This window comes from Dufourea novaeangliae, unplaced genomic scaffold (genome assembly GCF_001272555.1).
Source record: "Dufourea novaeangliae isolate 0120121106 unplaced genomic scaffold, ASM127255v1 scaffold201, whole genome shotgun sequence".
NCBI lineage: Eukaryota > Metazoa > Arthropoda > Insecta > Hymenoptera > Halictidae > Dufourea > Dufourea novaeangliae.
Window position 1 is genome coordinate 66246 of NW_015374087.1, and position 8201 is coordinate 74446.

The following is an 8201-nucleotide window of genomic DNA, read 5'->3' on the forward strand; positions in this document are numbered from 1 at the left end:
AATTTATACGACTCGAGCCTTCAAGCTTAAAGGCTCGAGCGTTAAAGACTCGAGCTTTCACGACTCAAGCTTCGAACCTTGAGGGTTCGAGCCTTTAGGGTTTGAACCGCGACTCGAGCTGTTAAAGCTCAAGACTCGAGGCTCATTTTAACAACACTACACTGATCAGTGATGCCAGAATCGTGGGTCGCTTTACTCCCACCACTTCCCCACTCCGACGTACCATAGTCTCCCACTATGATGTCCCGGCTACCCTCACTTTAAGTCCACCGTGCTGGCACACACAAGCATATCCCAGTCCTGTCCGTGTGCGCTGCCCGTTCCGGTTTTTCCGCCGACATTCGATACGTCACTCGGCAACGTAAACAATGAGGAAACCTCGGAGACCCTCGTCGAATCTGAATTCTCACTGCGACGAAAATTCACGTTTTGGATGTGATGCCCGGATACCTAAGCGCGGGAGCAACAGTCAGGAGACCCTGTTCGGATTCCAATGCGGCGGTTTTACTTTTTATTTTTAATTATTTTGTAATTTCACTTTGTAACTTCCCAGTAAAATAAAAAACTTAAAAATATTCATTTGTGAGGCATTTAAAAACAAGAAAATAAATGTTTCCACTTCAGTATTTTAATTTTTTTATATATACTGTTACGTTATCCGCGATTTCAGCCGGTCGCGCGGCTGTTATACGGCACGAACAAAGTGCTCTTTATATTTTGTATTTTACGTACCGACCGATATTCCCCCGAATAACAGTCCGAAACCTGCCCCTACGATGGGGCCGAAATCTACCGAACGACCGGGAAGAAAGCACCCACCGACGGTTTTTCGATAAAACCAGGGTTCCCAGGGTTCGCAAATAACGGAACGATAGACTCTCCTCGCGACAGGAGTTCCCGTAGGACGATACAGACAAGTAAGAGAAATCAAAACCACCTCTCGGGATCGGTTAACAGATCGAATAAAAATTTATTAGATTTCTCGCGCCGGCCTCTCTCGAGACCGCGTTACAACAGGTGTCGGTAATTTAACAAAGGATAACAGTTCGACGGTCGACTGTCGTCGCGGCCCGCGCCTTCGATATCACCGGATTTCGTAATTCGGCGCGAGATTACCACGTGATTAGTTCGAATTCTACCGGTAGCATTTCTCTACGAATCCTCCAGGAGCGCTCGAATGTTATTTCGCGCGAGTGAGAAGTTGCAGGGGGGCGGTTCGGTTCTCGGTTCTTCCGTGCCCGAGTCGAATTTTGGGCCGGAAGGGGCACGGCGCATAATGCGTCGTAACAATACATACATATTATGTTATATATGAACAAATTATTCTTACAATTAGATGTTATCCGTATAATCTTAATCATCACTACCCTAAATATTCGTACAGAAATCTATTAGATTTAACTGCAATACTTTGGAAATTTATTTATTGTCAGAAATTTCGACAGTAATGAATTTCTAAAAGCTATTCCAACGGTAAGGAACTTTAAATTAAGTGCAATCATAAGCGTCGCCGAATACGTTATTGTTTCATTATGTCAAAAGAGTATTTTGAAAAGAGGTAATTAGGAGTTTCAAGGGTTTCGAAAGAATGCCTTAGCCACTCGAAAAAACAATATACTTCGAATAGTGATGCGCTATTGAAAATTGTCATTGACTTCACAAAGAGCTGTTTAGCCGTGCGCCCCGTTTCGGGTAAGCGAGCCGCACGCGCGGTGATTACGGTCGGCCTATCGTACCAGTTGCAATCCATATTACTTTAAATGACACCACTGAGACTGGTACGAGACCTATCGATATTCTTTTTCACAGAATCGTGGGTCGTAGACCACCCACGCTTTTCTCACTATAGCTCACCGTCTCTTGTCGGCCAGCGCACACGGACAGGGCTAGGATATGCTTGTGTGACGTAAAGTGGGGGTAGCCGGGACGTCATAGTGGGAGACGATGGTTCGCGGGTGGCGGAGTGGTGGGGGTAAAGCGACCCATGATTCTGGCATCGCTGGCACTGATGCCAGAATCGTGGGATTTTTACGCGAGCGCTTACCCTCTCCATGCCTCCCGTGGGTATTCTACACAAGCATGTTCTAGCCTGTCCGTGAGCTCTGCTCCCACTACATCCTACTCGGCGACTCCCCAAAACAAGCGTTTCCTACCTCTGTCCGTGTGCGCTCTGCTTCGGGTGTTCTCAGCAAAAGTCCTACGTCACGACGTGACGGCGAGTGGCCAAAGCCAGGTCAAAAATCTCAAATCCAAAGCAATCTAAACGCCAAGAGTCGAAGCATGAATTCTCTAACGCGCTCATGACGAAGACCCCGTCCAAAACCCCGTTCGAATCCCGATGCGACGGTTTTACTTTTTACTTTTACTTGTTGTGTCATTTTAGTTTGTAATTTGCCAATAAAATAAAAGGTTCAAAAATATTAAGTTGTGAAGCATATTAAAAAAATGGGAGATGTCTTTATTCCTCTATAATATTTAAATTTTATATTACACAAATACATATTCTCTTATATGTACTATACACAAATTATTCTTATAATTAAATGTTACCTTCATTCTAACTATTGCAGTATATATATGAAAACATTGGAAGAAAAATCCATCACATTAATATGTTACGTACAGTAAAATGAAAGCTTGGAAGATATTATTTTGAGAAACGCTTCATTGTCATATTCGGTAGTAGTACTGTTATATCCTGTATTCTCAGAACCTCTTTTCATTGCACACTTTTATCATATTACTTTCAAACGCGAAGAAAGAGCGAAAACCGTTAATTCAGTGACACGTGGAAGCAACGGGCGTGGTTGTCCTTTTCCAAGCCGCTGACGGAAACGTCAGCGATTCTAAAACTTCGCTTCGGCGACCATCGTGCATCATAGCCTGTTGCTACCCCGTATCTTGCGCGTTTTCTAACAAAGGGAAGGGGGGAAGAACTTATAAAAGGATTGTTCAAAACCGGGGAAGCGCTCAGTATTCCGGCTCTCATTTACATCGTGACAGATTCGGCTCGTGTGACATTCTTCTACGCCTTATTCGTTCGCTCTTCGACAATCGCGCTCCGCTTTAATCTCTTATAAGTGACAGCGGGCTGAGCGACAACGGTCACTTAGCTGTTCAATTCGGGTTTCGCGACGATATCTCTTCCTTGTACGACGCGACCTTGCGATTACGCGCGACCTATAGACGAGTTTTATAAGACACCGGACCGCGAAGTGCAACGTTCGAGACGGCGACAACGTATCCCGCAGTGCCTAAACGCTGTATCACGGCTCTGAGCGCCAGCGAGTCTTCCGCCCTTTCAAGGACCCGTAATCCCGATCGAACCGACTAAAGCGACTCGAACGTATCATTCATCTTCATCACCATTGGTATGTTAAGACTTATTTGTATCTTTTATGTTATTTTTTTATCGTTAGAATATATCTTTATTATTATTATAAACGAGAGTGATTTCCTATTCCTCCCGTTCCAAATCCAAACCGCGTACTTCACCGGTAAGTTTACACAGGGCGTGCTTTAGCACCTTAAAAGACCCAGGACCCGAAATTATAAGTAGAGTAACGACCGTAACGCTGGACGTAACAGTACTATTATTCCAATTGCGATTTAAACTATGTGCATACTTCTTTTCAGATATAGAAAAGTAAACGACCGACGCCGAGAATAGCATGATTTCTCACACGCGCTCGTTCATGATGAAGACCCCGCTCGTATCACGATCCGACCGTTTTAGTCTTTATTTTTAATTATTGTATAATTTCACTTTGTAATATGTTAGTAAAATAAGAGCTTCGAAGATATTACTTTGAGAAGCATTTTCAAAATTCGATTTTTGTATTAATGATATATTTCGCGTTTCTGAGAACCGTTGCAGTTGGTCCACGCACATGCGATGTTAGTAGTCCTTTACTTTTCTATGTCTGAAAAGAATTATGCACATGGTGTAAACCGCAATTGGAATAATAGTACTACTACCGAATATGACCATGAAGCGCGTATATGAGCAGGTAGTTAGGGTGAGACGTATCTGACCAAAACGCTCGAACTGCAGGCAACCCTATCGTAAATAGAGGCAATAACGAGACTGCACGGTGGCTCATTGTAACACGTAATTTGGAAATGTCTTTATTACCGAAAAGTAGGAGATATTATAGTAGGACGGTATTGAATTCTTAGAGACTATTTTAACATAAAGGGACTTTGTTACGAGCCAGGGCTAAGCGGCTGCGAGAGCCGAGGAAATGGCGAGTTTGGTTTTTTAGAGTTTGTTACGTGGACGAACCTGTGCAGATTTCATCGCAGGGAGCCACTAGGAGGTTCGTAGTCGTGGACGGACCTGTGCCTAATTCATCACAGGGAGCCACTAGGAAAGATTTTTGTGGACGCACCCGAGCCTATTTCATCTCAGGGAACCACTAAGATTGTTAGTATGGGCCTCGTAACTTTTAAGAATTCGGTACACTTCGAGCGGTAAAAGTGTGCCTTTGTGGGTTCTCTTCTAAATGGGAATTTAGATGTTATTCTAGAGTTGAAATGAACAACACTGAATTATAAATACATGAACGTATAAAAGTATATTCAATAAAGTAAAGGTTTTACAAATGGTACTGTAAAGTGTAGTCGCGGAAGCTAATTCCAACGTTCTCGGTTTTCACGCACTTTGAAATGCGGGGATTTGTTATGCAGGTCTTAGCTAACTTTTTGAAATGCTTGACAAGGACTTTAATATCCGATCTCACTAGCTAGACTTCTGATATAAGTATGATCCGAGGATGAGCTGTACGCGTCCCTTTTTATATCCTGAAAATCGAGTCTAAAGTAGTGGGGGAACACGCCTGTTCTCAACGGAAACTGATTTCCAAGAAAATCGGGCCACGCTATAACACCCCGTGGGCAATTACGTAATCTGGCCGGATGCATTCCAACTCCCGATAGGGTTAAGAGGTCACGAGAGTGTCTTCGTACGTAACAGGGTTGTTACGAATTTCCCAGATTTTGAAAGAAGCATTTAAGCCGCCCAAAGAAATTAATATACCGTGAATAAAGAAAGTCCATATTGATGATGGAATACTTGTAACATTATTCAGAGGATAAAAAGAAAAGATGATGTGTTGTATTTCCATGCATATTATCCATGCTCACCGAAATCAAATCTAAAAAAATGCATATGCATGGACAAGCTTAACAAAAAAATCTAATTTTCAAAATGCTTCGCAAATTAATATCTTCTAAGCTTTCATTTTACTGTACGTATCATATTAATGTAATGGATTTTTCTTCCAATGTTTTCATACGTATTGCTACGACGCATTTTTGCGCCGTGCCCCTTTCGGCCCGAAGTTTGACTCGGGCGCGGAAGAACCGAGAACCGGACCGCTCCCCGCCGCTACTCGCTCGCGCGAAATAACATCCAAGCGCTCCTGGATAGGGAAATGCTGCCGTTAGAATTCGAACTAATCACGTGGTAATCTCGCGCCGAGTTACTGCTCGCGATTACAGGGCCGTCACGATCGGGGTCAAGGCAAGGCGAAGGACGCGGTATCGCCCGTACCCACCGACTCTGCTTCAGGGACCGCCCCGGAATCCCGTCGAGCGGCCGCTCGACCGGACAAGGGTTCTATCCCAGGGGGATAGGACAGGAGGAAAAGGGCCTGCCCGCGCATCGAGCACTGGCTTCGAGAGGCGCTTGGTCGGCCGTGGGGGCAACACGAAACCACCCACCGGACAAGGATCGGCGACCCGGACGTCTTCCTTAGCAGAAGGACCCCACGATGGAGGAGTCAGGGGGCAGGGAACCCGTGAGGAGTCGCAGCAACCACGTAGGAGGGTGCAAGACTGGGCTCCTCACACAAGGGAAGCGATCTCCGTGGCCAGGGGATCCTTCCTTGGCGTGTCGTCCCTGGGCCGAAGGAGCATGGCTCCGCAGGAGTCACAGGGGGTACGAGGGCCAATAGGACTGCCCAGTGGGGGGCCCACTAGGTCCTCGCGTCGCGTAACGAGCCCCGAAATCGTCAGTTGAGTGGCCCGTCTTAGAGAGTACAGTTAGGTAGCGTATCGCGCGTGTCTCGAAGCCCGGCAGGGAGCGAGACTAGAGGAGGACTATCGACAACTGTAAGTGAGCTCTCTATTCCGTTTTTATACGGCAATCTAGATCTGGTTCGCATGATTATGTTGCGATCGACAGTTTAATATTGCAACTCGCTAACGCGCGCGAGAGAACCACGGGGGTTCATCGGGAGAAATAATATCGAGAATCCAATGCAAAAGCAACGCGCCTGCCGCTCAAGTCCTTGTATTATGTTTTGTTATCGGCGGTATCGTGGTACCGTCCGACCGCGCCTCTGTAATTTTCGTAATGAACATCTCGAGCTGTCGTAGACCGCGTAATAGCGAAATATAGAAGATCGTACCGGAATCCGGTGATACCGAAGGCGCGGGCCGCGACGATAGTAGTCGACCGTCGAATTGTTATTCCGTTGTTGAACGTACCGACACCTGTTGTAACGCGGTCTCGTAAGAGGCCGGCGCGAGAAATCTAATAAATTGTTACACGATCTATTAACCGATCCCGAGAGGTAGTTTCGATTCCTTTTATTTGTCTGTGTCGTCCTACGGGAATTCCTATCGCGAGGAAAGTCTTTTTTCACAGAGATGCGGCAAGCTCCAACGGCGGACCTGGGGGCGGTTATCTATGAAAAGGTTGCCGTCGTCCAGAAGGTTGCGGAGTCAAGCCGCAACCTAAAGGGGACGTTCGTCCGCTGCCTGCCGGAGGCCGCATTACACATTAAGTATGCGGCTGCCGAGCAGGCTAAGCGGACGACGGGCTCCGAGCGGGAGGTCGAGCTCGAGCGCGACCTCAGGGAGCACCGCGCTCGACTCGCGGCCGCTAGGGCGCTGTCGCGCGTGCGCGACGACAGGGGGCGGCTGTCGCGGCTGGGGCTGGCCCCCCGGACGCGGTTGTGGTTATGCCGCCGCCCCCGCCACCGGGGCCGGCCACGCTGCCTGGCCCGAGCCGTCCCCGGCGGTCCGCCTCCGCCCGCGCCTTTGGCAGCGCCATTGCCGCTGAGCCGGCGCCGTTTCCGGCCCCGCCCTCACCCCCGCGAGGCGCGTTTGGGGCGTCCCCCTGCGTGCCCGGCGAGATGTCATCCGCGGGGCGTGCGCTCACCGTAGCCGACGTCGAGGGGTTGTGGAGAGGCGCGTGGGGCGCCTTTTCGCGGCCTTCGAGGCGCGCATTATGGCGTGCCTCGACGGCCTGGGGGCCGACGCCGACCGGAAGAGCCGGCGACGGACGGAAGAGCCGGCGACGGACCGACGCCCCCGCCGCGGCGGGTCCGCGGGGCCGGGCGGCGGGGCGGCCGGGGGCGGCGGCAAGAAGAAGTGGCGGAAGAGGAGAAAGGAACCTCTGGCGCCGGCCGAGAACGGGGGCTCCCGGTGACGCGCCGACCGGTCCGGACCATCCGGACAAGTGGTCCGAGGTGGTCGGTCGCCGGGAGCGGCGGAAGAAGAGGGCCTATACGGGTCACCCGTGTGGGCCCGCGACCTGATGGCCCGCCGGCGGGGCCGGCAGCTACTGCGACGCATTCAGCGCCGCATGGCCATCAGGATCGCGAGGGGGTACCGCACCATCTCCTACGAGGCGGTGACTGTCCTGGCAGGGGTCGTGCCCTTTGATTTCCAGGCGGAGGCTGACGCCGATCTGTATGGGTGTCTGCAGGGCCTCCGCCGGAACAGGGTCGACCCGCCGGACGACGCCGTCGAGGTGATGAAGCGCCAGTGCCGGCGGCTCGCTCGCGAAAAGTGGCGGCGCCAGCTGTATGACAGCGGCGCCGCCCAGCAGCGAGCCGTGGGCGCGGTCCTGCCCGTCCTTGAAGCATGGCTGGACCGTCGGCACGGCAGGCTATCCTACCGGCTCACGCAGGTGCTCACCGGGCACGGATGCTTCGGGGGGTACCTGCAGAGGGTTGGAGCCGAGGCGACGGCAGAGTGCCACCAGTGCAGCGCGGAGGTTGACTCCGCGCAGCACGTGTTGGAGGAGTGCCCGGCCTTTGCCAAGGAGAGGCGGGCACTCCGTTTAGAGATAGGGGGAGACCTCTCGCTCCCGGTCATGGTTGCGGCCATGGTGGGGAGCGAGAGGTCGTGGAGGGCGGTGTCCTCCTTCTGCGAGACCGTGGTCTCGCGGAAGGAGGACGACGAGCGGG

The 8201-nt window shown here is 50.4% G+C and overlaps 1 protein-coding gene across 1 annotated transcript in view; it reads right to left on the bottom strand.

Annotated features, from left to right (window-relative positions):
• LOC107190724 (dipeptidase 1-like) overlaps window positions 1–8201 on the bottom strand; it is a gene marked incomplete at its 3' end in the record, with an annotated part of 75092 nt that overhangs the window by 63387 nt on the left and 3504 nt on the right. The gene's annotated exons all lie outside the window — the stretch shown is intronic.